This window comes from Ursus arctos, unplaced genomic scaffold (assembly GCF_023065955.2).
Source record: "Ursus arctos isolate Adak ecotype North America unplaced genomic scaffold, UrsArc2.0 scaffold_37, whole genome shotgun sequence".
In the NCBI taxonomy this organism is placed as follows: Eukaryota; Metazoa; Chordata; class Mammalia; order Carnivora; family Ursidae; genus Ursus; species Ursus arctos.
In genome coordinates this window covers 25,740,870-25,754,075 of record NW_026623053.1, presented here as the reverse complement: position 1 = coordinate 25,754,075, position 13,206 = coordinate 25,740,870, and the positions used below count along the sequence as shown (strand labels likewise).

The following is a 13,206-nucleotide window of genomic DNA, read 5'->3' as shown; positions in this document are numbered from 1 at the left end:
ACTTTATCACACAGCAGCGCAAATACAGAGAAATTACTTACGTAGGTTGAGGTTCATAGTGATGGGCATTTCCAAGAAAACTGGGGTGATAGGATTGTCAGCATGCTCAGGGCTATCTAATTCTTGGAGCCAAAGCATTCAAGAATGGTGCATGAACAGTTTAGCCTTCTTGAGCTTTTGAATTCATCTTCATCCAGTTCCGGCTGTGTTTCTTGCTCCTCTCATGTCTGTTGGGGAAACATTTCATAGTTCTGGCAGATCAGGTCCAAGTAATCTATATGCTTTACCATACTCGATACATTTAATTTCCACTAATTAATATTAATCCTGTTTTCTATAGTTACGTAGATTTCTTCTCTGAAACCCCCCTTTGGTCCGTATTGCCCAATCAAAGGCATAGGAATTAGTCATTGGGTATAATGTGTTTTATAATTGTTCATAATTGCTCATACTTTTTCACCCCACACATATTTATGGAGCATCTACTAGCTAGTCAAAGCGAGGTGACTGTGCAAATATGTATCTAAGTCTAGCTTCCTTGAAAAATGTAAATCCATCTTGCTCTTTGTATATCTTCATTGCATATCATTTTCATTATTTTTCTTCTGTCATAGGGTCTTAGTTCAAGTTCCCTAAAAGCAGTTCCTGAGGTGAGGTTTGGTGTGTAAGTGATTTGTTAAGCAAGTGCTCATAGGGGAGACCTGGAAAGAAAGGAGTGGGGAAGCAGTACCAGCCCCCGATGTCAGGCAGAGGCCCTTTAGTGGGTGGCTTCACCCTGACCCCGAAGGGGAACTCTGCATGTAAGTTAGAAATCCATTTTCCTGGCCCTTGTGGCTTTCGGTCTGACTATGGACCCTACACACAGTGACCTAGACCTGGTAAATATTTATTTGCTAGACAAATGAGTGGAACATAGACATGTGAAGGAATATCAAGGAGCTTAGTCTCTAATCAGAGGTTAAGATAAGGAAGAATGTGATCAAAGCTTTAAGAGGAGATGAAACAAACCTTGGGGTCCGGGGAAGAACAGATGTCTTTCCTTACCTACCATTTTTTTCCTATAATGATAATATTTTTAAAAAGCTCTTAAAGTATATTTGTCAGTCTCCTAGATACAGTGTAGAATCCAGAATGAAAACTAGGGAATGTAAACTGGACTTTTGCCTCAGGGCCTCCAAATTAGAGGACACAAATCTTTTACTTATTTGAAAGAGCAGAGATATTTTTAAAATGTTTACGCTGTATGGACCTTCTTTCAGCACATGTACTCCTTTAATTGGTCTTAACCTGCAGCTAGCAGGAGGATACTGTCAATAATACCCTTCTGGGAACTACACTATACATCCTAAAACTGCTTCGATGCTGTGCCAGAGTTGCTAGGCTTGGCTCTGGGGGCCTCTCCCCTGTTCTAAGCAAACGGAAGAAGGTTTCACAGTGTATTATGCCTCCGTGCCACTGCTTGTCCTATTACTTCTGCCTGGAATGAACTTCTGCTGTCCTGTTTGGTTCTTTCTTACTCATCATGCAGGGCCTAATCTCAGATGTTTTCTTAGACATGAAACCAAAAGCACAAGAACAACAACAACAACAAAATAGATAAATGGGACGACGTTAAAATTAGAAACATTTCTGTTGCAACTAAGTTCAAGAAAGTGAAATGACAACCCACGGAGTGGGAGCAAATTTTCACGAATTGTATGTCTGATAAGGAACTTCTATACAGAGTATATAAGTAACTCTTCCAGGGGCGCCTGGGTGGCTCAGTCACTTAAGCCTCTGCTCTTGGTTTCGGCTCAGGTCATAATCCTGCGAGGGACTCAATCCCAGGACCCTGGGATTGTGACCCAAGCTGAAATCAAGAGTCTGCCACTAGGGGCACCTGGGTGGCACAGTGGTTAAGCGTCCGCCTTCAGCTCAGGGCGTGGTCCCGGCGTTGTGGGATCGAGCCCCACATCAGGCTCCTCTGCTATGAGCCTGCTTCTTCCTCTCCCACTCCCCCTGCTTGTGTTCCCTCTCTCGCTGGCTGTCTCTATCTCTGTCAAATAAATAAAATCTTTAAAAACAAAACAAAACAAAAAAAAGAGTCTGCCACTAAACCGACTGTGCCACCTGGGCACCCTGACACAGATGTTCTGAAAGCATTACTTATTCCCAAAATAAACAACCCAAATTTCCTTAACAGATGAATGGTTAAATAACATATAGTGTATCCATGCAATGGAAAGTTATTCAGCAATAAAATAGTAATAAAATACTACATGCAACAGGATGAGCCTTAAAAACTCTATGCTAAGTAAAGAACTCGGAAATGACCACATCATGTATACTTCCATTTCTATGCAACAGCAAGTCCATGGAGACAGGAAGCAGATTAGTGGGGTGCTCAGAGCTGGTGGGTGGGAGTGGAAGGCGGTGGTGCGGAGGAAGATGATGAGTGACAGCTAGTGGTTATTGGGTTTCTTTAAGAGGGACAAAAATGTTCTAAAATTCGATTTTGGTGATGGTTACACAGCCATGCAAATGTATTAAACATTGAATTGTAACTTTTAAATGAGTGGATTGTATAGTATGTGAATTACTCCTCAAAAATATCTTAATAGAGCTCTTAAAAACAAAGCCCTGAACCTAAAGGTATCCTCTAGAAAATGATTTCCTGAGGGGTCCCTGGCTGGCTCAGTCTGTGGAGCATGGGACTTTTGATCTTGGGGTTGTGAGTTCGAGCCCCATGTTGGGTGTAGAGGTTACTTAAAAATAAAATCTTAAAAAAAGAAAAAGAAAGAAAAAAAAAGATTTCCTGAAACCTCAGTTTGAGCTCATTGCCCTTTATTGGGTTGCTGATACATACATTTATGTTAACAGCCACATTGCATTAAAATTCCTCATATGGCTGGCTTTATCACTAAACTAAATTCCTAAGACATAAATTCTCCTCTTCCTCCCCTTCGTCTTCCTCCTTCTCCTCCTTCTACTATTGTTGTGTCGCCAGAGTCTAGTGTAGTTTCTCATGTACAGGAAGCGAACGACTGAGCTTAACTGCATTATTTCTTACATTCATGTGGTCTTTGAGGCTAGTTCATAATATTAACACCAAGTTCAAAATGCTTGTAGACAGAAAGAATCCCTTCCTAAATGTTAGAAAATGCTATGTACAATACTCCTTTCTCTTTCTTTCTTTCTTTCTTTCTTTCTTTCTTTCTTTCTTTCTTTCTTTCTTTCTTTCTCTTCCTTCCTTCCTTCCTTCCTTCCTTCCTTCCTTCCTTCCTTCCTTCCTTCCTTTCTGTGGGGGAACGTTTGCCTTGAAATTGTGGGTGATAAGGACAAATTACAAGAGCATACAATCAATATTTGCATACAAAAAGCACAGCGTGCGCTGGGCCATTATATGACTTTATAAAGGACAAATCAGATCAGACCCATTTTACTTTCTTCTCATAACATACACCTTATAAATTTAAAAACCTGATGATTATTTTATCTTCTGTTAAAGGACCACTAAGCTTTTCAAACACTGTTGATTTGCTCTGACTTTTCCTTGGCTCAGTGTACTTCAGCGGAAGAAGCGGATCGAACCACTAAAACCTGCTGCTCAAATATTATTATATGATTATACTGAAGGACCTCATTGTCATCCTAGTTTCATTAATAACACCAGAATATAATTTGATGGGAGATTTGAAGACAGCTTTAAGTAACAATTATTAATTGGTTTTATATTCAAAATTATGTTTGGAGAAAATAAAAGTCCCTTACCTCAGTGATTTTCAGGATTTTTTGAACTGAACTGTTTCTTAGCCAAAATCTTGTTGAAAATCCAGTATATAAATCATGTAAGAACAGAGTTGTTCTGCTAATTAGAGATTGAAAAAGAGGGTCAAGAGACCCAACCTCTAGCCACAGTTGTCCCCTAGGGCACCTCCAAAGATTGCTTACAGCTCCTTAGAGTAAAAATCACTGCCTTAGTTAGGTGGAAAGTAGGTCTATGCATCTCCCTGCACCTGGGGAATTTTATTTTTTATAGTAACCAATTACCTTGAACTAAGCCAAGTTAATGGCGTTTTGCTAACTGATTAGCAAACACTGGAGCCTACCTCATATGCATATGGTTTTATATAGACTTTTTAATAGAAAAGTGTTAATAGGTAACTGTGATAACACACTGGGGTGATGGAAACAGCTGTGAAATGGGTTGCATGTAATTTGTTATTAGCAATTTTGAAAGTGCCAATTTTCGCAAATGGTTCACTTGAAAAAAAAAGAAAATTCAAGGTTATTTCTATTAAAATTATTTTTATTCCTTTTGCTTTCTTTCATTGAAAGCCCTAATTGGAGAACAGAGAAAGGAGCACAGTAACAGCTGGCATGGGAATTGCTTATAAGCCGAATATGACTTTGGGAGGGGGGGAAGGGGGTGAACCATGTCCATCCACTTCTTACCTTCATCTCCATCCCAAGCTCTCTCTCTCTCTCTCTCTCTCTCTCTCTCCTTTCTCTCCTGGACCGCGTTCTTGGTTATCTATGTAGGTCTTCCTTTCACCCGCAATGCAGTCTTCAACAAGACCTTTAGCTTTCATTTCAGTGTTCTTGTCTAAGCAATTTATAATTGTGTCACCTTCCTCCTGGGGCTGTGTGAGGACTATAGCACACAGCCCTCGGAAAGCACTTAGCACAGCGCATGGCTTGTAGTTAGGGCTCACTGAATAGTAATGATTCATCTTTTACTTAGCTGTTTCCTTTCCCTTTTTCCTCCCTTGCTTCCTTAAATTTCACTTTAACATTTCTTGTATTTCTTATATACTTTATACTTGCAGAATAAAAAAAAAAGCTAGGTGTTTTTGTTTGACTTTTTTAAAAGTTTTGGTTCGGGTGGGTTTTAATTTGTAAAGAGAAAAAAACACACAATTGTGTGCATAATTTAGAAGAACGAAGCATCGTTACTCTTGAATGTCTAGATTATAAAAACTGGGAAAGCACAAGATAGAAAAATATCAACACAAATTAGCAAACAGTGATTTCCAGTATACTGTGACTCACTAAGTGTGAGGTCCTAGATTAAACAGTGTTTGTAGGAGTCTGTCACTCTCAATGGAGACAGGAAATTATTTCAATCCAGGGGAAAATAAAGAACAAATATTTTCTTGCGGGAGCTATTTATAAGCAAAATTTTATTAATAGTTAAGTTATTTATAATGTCAATATTTTTTTTTTCATTTTAACAGTTTTTATTTAAAGTCGTATGTAAGATAATTCCTGCATCTTCTCAATTGTTTCTTCCTTATATCTGCCCTTTTCCTTTCCTTCTTGAAGAGATTTGGCTTTACATTTAAGGATCTTTTTGTGGTCTTTGTCCAGTTTTCGTCTAGGGATACCCACTTTGCTAGAGTGAATGACCATATGGTCAGTGGTGCTATTCGCCTGCTCTCTCTCTCCTCGTTCAACGTAGAGGACATTTTTTTCCCTATAAACTTGGACGACCTTGCCAATTTGCTGACCTTTGTAGTATCCTCACACAACCTTTACTTCACCCGCCTTTTGCATGGGCATGCATCAAACGTTTCCCGTGTCTCAGCTCTTTGTAAAGAGGGGAAGACATAATCTCACTGCCAATGTGGGAAGGTGCACTGAAATGCCTTTTACAGTTCTTGACCGCATCAGAAGTCGCAAACGGATTGAACTTCATTTTGGCTGCTGGCACTTCAGCAATGGTGGTGAAAGGAAGAGCAATTTTAGTAAGTTTTAAAGAATTATCTTCTAACATTATTGGTGTTGCTCTTTCTAAAGGAAGAAAGTAACAGTTGCTTCAGCTTCTGTGATTTATCCAGAATCCGGGGGTTGTGGAGCTGGCCACCGGGCTGGGACGGGAATTCTGACTTCATCGTTCCTGCTGCTGCCTGATGTGTCTTTACAGGGCGGTGCTCCCAGGGTCTTTTCAAACTGCAGGCTCTGGATTCGTGCAGGTTCTCCTTGTACTCGTTTCTCATCCTGTTCTATAGATTGACCTTTTGCCAAAAGGCCTAGAACCACATTTTAGGCTTTTAAATTTCACCCATTGTTTCATTTCCTAATGACACAGGCTTTTAGATAGTAAGCCCACAGACTTGCTCACACAGTCTCCTGTACTTCTGTAGGTATTTCCTTCTCTGGTGGTGAGGGGACAGGGGAGGACAGAATTATATTGGTCAATTCTAAGTGTGTTTAAAGGGTTAAAAATAAAAGGAAGGAAAGAATTTAGAGGTGATGCCATTGCTAATATCAGTGAAGTGAGTACTGAAAGGGGGGTTGAGCCAAGCGTTTGGGGGCAGGAGAAGGTCAGTGGGTGTAGGTACTGAGATTTGGAACCATTTTAAGTTTCTCTTTTGGATAGTGATGATATCCAAACTTGGACTGGCTCCTGTCAGAGATATGCCTTCCTTTCTAAAGTGAGGAATCCCACAGCAGGAAAGAAAATGGCCAAGTATGACAGAAAAGGAGGAGTCACCTCTTCTTTAGTTCAAAAAAGCTTTTAATCCTGCTAAGTATAGATTTTTTCCACACGATTATGGTAGCAGAAGTCACTGGAGTAAACAAACCTCCGTGGTTCTGAGAATCAAATCAAGTGCCGTATCTTCCCTAAATCTCTCTATTATTTTGAGTGTGTATCACACACACACTCACATACCCACGCGTATGCGATCTGTCCCTCGCATAAGTAAATATATACGAGTTTGCTCATTTGTAGTTTTAAATATGTATATAGTTTAAATATGTATATCATTTGTAGTTTTCTTGCTGTGATAATCGTCTTCCTGTAAAATATTTAAGTAGTTTGGTGTTTTTCCATCACTAGATTTTGTCCTAAAAACGCTGCCAAAAAACTTCATCAGATCTCACTTCTCATCCTGGCCCATCTTGTCATTTGAGTGACACATAAAAGAAGAATAGATGTGAAATAGTATCATAATTCCCTTTCCCATTAACACTAATCTATATGCTTTGAATATATTTGACTTTGTTGTTATTGTTGTTGTTTTGTTTTTCCTGGGTCTGTTCAATTACAGCAACTAAAGCTCTTTTCTCTCTGGTTTCCTAAATGGCATATGCCCCTATTACCAACATGAATATTAATGCTTCTCTGCTCAGTTATGCCTCTTTAGCATGACTGGTGTTCTCTAGTTTATGTAACCACTTAGCCTGTCCTATTAGGCAAAATCAGGATTGCATATACATGTGCTAGAAAATTCTCCTCCTCTGGAAAGAGAGTAGGAAAAAAAAAAAATCACACTGCCTTTTTTAGAGCACGAATAACCTCGGTATAGTGTTTAAGTGTCTAATATTACTTAATGGAAAAATCCATGGTACAGTTCAAACGAAATGAAATAATGGTGTAACTTAGGGTGCTCCTTCAAACAGCATCTTAAGTAGATACGTACTTCTGAGTTCAACCCCACCGCAGCCATGGAGCCTCAGAGCTTGTTATGGAATTTCATATTCTTTTAATGGAGATGGCCCCATGCCGGGCTTTTACTTTTCCGACTGTGGCGGTAATAGTTAGTAATCAAGTCATAATGTAATAATCACAACTACAGGGAAATGCTAGCTGATGTAATAGGTTGCAAGGCAAAAAAAAAAAAAAAAAAAAAAAATGGTGTTTTTCCAGACCTTATTCCATCTGTCTTTTTGTTGTGTGTTGAAAGAATCTAGGCTTAGAGGTGAAAACAGCCCCGCAAAAGTGTCTACCCGATAAGGCTCTATCACCTGTGTAATCCTAGTGATTTTTGTTTTTTTTCCCATCTGTGTACTCACAAAGAGTCACACACTTGGGAATTTTATGTTGAAATCTGAGAAGTATGCTCTGAGCAAGAGCCACAGCATTCCTAATTCTGGAGTCCCTCACATATTTAACTGATATTTTAATGAAACAGGCATCAATAAAATATTTATATTCTGTATCTTGCCATTATCTGACTTCTTCCAAAAACTGCTTCGATATTCGTTAAAAAAATGCTACTTGCTGCTTAGAAAGAGTTATTACTACTGCTTCTTGTATTTTGGTCCCCAAAATTATCTCAGTGAAGGTACAAAGTCCTCTAACTTAGGAATTTTATTTATACATTCATTCTGTAAAAACCGTCTGATCCATTCTTTTCATTTTTTGGATAAGGAAACTGGCCCCTGGGAAGTTAACTATCTCTGTGTTCACTTGCAGAGTGACACTAATGAATATGGTTAGAGATGATAACGGATCATTTCAAATGGTCTATAGCTTCTCTCTTACAGGAACAAATACATGACATAACCTAGTTGGAGAAAATGTTCATGTAAAAGTTCATGAAATCCTACTATATGTAGTACTAGGCACTGGAAATTTTTTTTTAATTTTTTTTTATTATATTATGTTAGTCACCATACAGTACATCCCCGGTTTCCGATGTAAGGCTCGATGATTCATTAGTTGTGTATAACACCCAGTGCACCATGCAATACGTGCCCTCCTTACTACCCATCACCGGTCTATCTCATTCCCCCACCCCCCTCCCCTCTGAAGCCCTCAGTTCGTTTCTCAGAGTCCCTAGTCTCTCATGTGTCATTCCCCCTTCTGATTACTCCCCCTTTCTTTATCCCTTTCTTCCTAGGCACTGGAAATTTTAAGTTGAGATTTGAATAATTAACCGGATCACAATGCACGTGTCGGGGAAGGGTAGGAGCAGATGATTAGTCCCTCAGACAGAAGAAAGTCTTGTTCAAAAGCCAGTTGGTAAGAGTTTGGCACCTTCTGAGAACCAGAAGTTCATCACTATAGAAGGGGACGTTGCCATGTCAGAGCCTGAAGAGCAAATCGTGAAGAGCTTGGGGAAATCTTTTTTAAGGACTTTGGTCTTCGCTCCAACCCGCACTGAAATATTTTAATGAAGATACTGGTAGAATCGGACTTTAACTTTAGAAAGATTATTCTAGCTTCATGCTGAACAATGATTGAGCATGGGGATACAGGGGATCGTGGCAAGATGGAAGGGATGGAAACCAAGCAGGAGATTCTCTCAGTTTCCTAGGCCAGAGATGATGGTAGCCTGGAACAGGGCAGTGGCAATAGAGATGAACAAATCTGAGACCTATTTGGAAGTATAACCTACTGGTTTTAGTGATTAAGTACGTGTAAGGCATGAAAAACTGTACAACATTAAATAAGTTTGGGGTTTCAGGTTTGAACACTGGGTGGATGGAGTACAAGTGAGGTAGAGATCCCGGGTGTAATGAACATAATGGAATTAAGACGGGGCTTGGGAGTTTGGTAGGTGTGGGTTTGGGTTTCAGCTTTATCCCCAACATTATTTGGGCTAGTTATTTAGTCTATGTAAACCTCACCTGTTTGCTCACCTTTAAAATGAGGAAAATAGGGGGTGCCTAGGTAGCTCTGTTAGTTGAGCATCTGAGTCTCGATTTTGGCTCAGGTCATGCCGTCAGGGTTGTCGTCAGGGCCCCGAGTCGGGCTCTGTGTCAGGCCTGCATTAAGTTCTGCACCCAGCCTTAAGTCTGCTTGAAAGTCTCTCTCTTCCTCTGCCCCTCCCCACCCGGTCTCTCTTAAATAAATAAATAAATAAATAAATAAATAAATAAATAAAATCTTTTAAAAAAATAAAATGAGAATAACAGAAGTACCTCCCCCATGCGGTTATGAGGTTAAATGAGGTACTATATATAACAACCAGATCAGTGCTTAGCAATAATGTTTGCTACTAATAACGTTAATTGCAATAATATTAGTAAAGATTTTTGGAGGCTGATGATTATGACTTCTGTGTACTTTATGTGGAAGGTATTGTGATTGGTGGCTTTCTCTTTAAAGGCTTGGAAAGTTCCCGCTTAGAAAATACTGAACTTCTTGTGCTGTTAGGAACTCGGGCTCATTAGTTTAGTCTGTATGAACATGGAAGGCCTCCAAAGTGAGAAAAGATTACACTGACATCACTGATGCTAACAGGAGCATTGCGAATTTTCTAGGACTTTTCAGAGATTTGCCCAGCCAGCTTTTTTTTTTTTTTAAACAACTTGTCATATCATAAACCAGCCAGTTTAAAGAGGATATAATTCCCCAAACAAAATCAAACACTGGCTTTCACACTAATCTCAAGTTCATGCCCTGCATTTAGTCAGTCTTTTTTCCATGAACTTGAAAGAAGATAGTAACATATTCCAACCACCATGAGTAGAAATATAGCAACCAATAAAAAAAGTGTACAGTGTATTTAGATGGATATTTAAAATATGGATTTTACCAAACTGAGGGCCTCAGAGGGAGGGGGTGGGGGAATGGGATAGGCTGGTGATGGGTAGTAAGGAGGGCACGTATTGCATGGTACACTGGGTGTTATACGCAACTAATGAATCATCGAACTTTACATCAGAAACCAGTGATGTACTGTATGGTGACTAACATAATATAATAAAAAAAACATTAAAAAAATAAAATAAAATAAAAGGTAGATATGTAAAAAAATAAAAAATAAAAAAATAAAATAAAATATGGATTTTACTATCATGAAGATAGGTGTAAGCTTAAATTTTGATTAGCTGTCATAATAGAAGCAGTGATGTGCTTGAGCCAGCACTTAGTGGCTTGTGAAAGATGATTGTTAAACACACACATTATTAAAAATTACATATGATCTTATGATTAAATAAATCATATTAAAACCAAAGGTAATAAATCTTCAAAACTAATCACATCTTAATTGTTTTACTACGTCTTAGTATCAACGTTCTTGACATTATTTCTTTTCTGTCTATATGATAGAGATATCTCTTCCTAACTCTGCATTCAGTGTCATTATATTGGTAATTTGAAATCAGCTCTTTTGGAAGTATTTACACCACAGAAATTGGCAGATGCTATGAATCAAGGCTTCTTGTTTTATTTTGTTTGTTTTTGTTTGCAGAACTGGCGGTTAAACATTGACTAGCACACTGCTGAACAAAGGTAACCACTTGCAGATATAATCTGAAATATATTGACTAGGGGCAACACAAGGAAAAGCACTAATCATGAAGAAAAAATTTAAAAATCCTTTGGAGCTTCCTTAGAAGGTTAAACTTAGAATGTAGAAAACTTCGTTAAGTCCTGTGCTGTAGGTTAAGATGGAGAATATATTGGACGTCAAACCTTTTTCAAAAGGTGCCGTCTTTCAGCAATGCCAGAGGACGCAAATTTATTATGACCAAAATGCCTTAAAAAATGTTGAAAACTGGGGCGCCTGGGTGGCTCAGTCGTTAAGCGTCTGCCTTCGGCTCAGGGCGTGATCCCGGCGTTCTGGGATCGAGCCCCACATCAGGCTCCTCCGCTATGAGCTTGCTTCTTCCTCTCCCACTCCCCCTGCTTGTGTTCCCTCTCTCGCTGGCTGTCTCTCTCTGTCAAATAAATAAATAAAATCTTAAAAAAAAAAAATGTTGAAAACTACAGTTAACCCATTTTTTTACCTACTTGGAAGAAAGAGTTATGGATTCTAATAATAGTTTTATTGGTTTTTGTTTACCACCTTACGATCATGGTGTCTCTAAAGCCATGGTAATTTGCAATGAAAGCAGAGAAGTAAAGATTTCTTGGTGAAGTGATTTTCAGCAAGACATGAGTTTCTAGTGAGCACTCTAGAGATGAGGCTCAGAAGTGCAGTTGTAGTTGAGGTGCTCAGAAATAGGACCTCTCTGCTCCTTGGAAACATTTGTGGTTATTAAATTATTCTCCAAGGACATCTTGACTTAAAGAGCTTGCTTCTTGGTTTTCTTCATGGGTTCAAGGAATGGCAAAAATGGTACATTCTGTGAAATAAAAAGTACTCTGTGTATCACCACTTTAGATAAATCTGTGACAAAATGGAACATGACTTTGAGAGCTTATGTAAATAACACCACACAGGCAGGCTGGTTTAGTCACAACTTAGTGCTTCTTAGGGTTTTTGAACTCAGGGTTGTGTTGATATTTTCCCTTGTGAAAGAGAAAAAGAGAAATCAGGACCAATGACAAATCACAAAACTTAGGATAAGGTGAGTCATTGTCGGTTGTAAAGTAAGGATGGCTTACAACATAGGCTGTGAGTGGGTATTCAGACAATCACAAGGCAAATGTGGATGTTATTGCTGTGTTATTGTGATCACTGCAATGACATGAGGTCTGGGAGTTGGCCTAAGAGGGTCTGATACAGTTCCAGTGAATTTGTTGGAGATGTCTAGCTCCTTTGCCCGTGACGGCAGTCATAGTGCTAGTCCTAAATATCGGGCATCATCAATCATTCTACCGTAGGAGTTATTTTAATGAGAACCTCAGTGAAACAGTAAAAACCAGTGATAGGTCAGAGATCTTTCTAACACAAAGGATGAGCTGTCACAAGAAAGTAAAAATCAACTATGTTTTGAGAGGGGTTTGATGCTACTATTTAATCGTGCCTGCCCGAGTATTTTTCTTTAGCACCTATTGCAATGAGATTATAAGACTTCGTAATTTGAATCCGCATACCTAAATAAATCTCAATTCTTTAAGTTCTAAGATTTGAGGGTACGGAGTGTCAGTTCTCTGTGACTCCACTTACCAGGATGTAAAGCAGTTGAAGGTATCTGGGTAGCTGGGCTGCTCCAGGAGGATGCAGCCTGGCTGGTGGGCAGGCAGGTGCTGCACTGGGAGGGAATACCCTGGCGAATTTGCCTCCATCCAGGGTCTGCCCCACAGACTGCCTGGTAGACCCTAAAACTCTAATTCTTCAGTGAACTTGAGAGGTTGACTCATGCCAACGAAGACCACAATAATTTTAAATTTGTTTGTTTATTTTGTTTAAGATTGTTTGTTTTTTGTCTAAGATTGTTTGTTATTTGTCTATTATGAGGCATGCAAAGAGGTGGTTTCATTCTTTGACTAGAATATTACTCCCGTGTTAGAAAGCTGTAAGGAAAGCCAAATTTTAATCAAGCCCAATTCAACCTAAAATGGCATTAGGTTTCAAAAGTCTATTCTGTTCACATGTGTGAGTCAAGGCCAAGATACCAGGTACTGTCAGGACAGATACTGGCATCTTTTTGTCCTATCTTTCCTGGTCATTGCTTGAACAGGAACAGCCTTCTTCATCTTTTGACTATATTTTGTTCCTCTGTTCAACTTCTGTCCCTCAGATTGTTGGTCAAAAGTGGGGTTATGCAAGGAAATTAGCAGGGCAAGCAAGGGAAATATTAGAATTTCCAGTTGTGCTT

At 39.1% G+C, this 13,206-nt stretch overlaps 1 protein-coding gene and 1 pseudogene across 2 annotated transcripts in view; one reads left to right on the top strand and one right to left on the bottom strand.

Moving 5' to 3' along the window:
- The window catches only part of MDGA2 (MAM domain containing glycosylphosphatidylinositol anchor 2), a 788,346-nt gene that overhangs the window by 356,031 nt on the left and 419,109 nt on the right, over positions 1–13,206 (top strand). The gene's annotated exons all lie outside the window — the stretch shown is intronic.
- LOC113266183 (60S ribosomal protein L26-like) lies at positions 5,224–5,677 on the bottom strand (annotated as a pseudogene).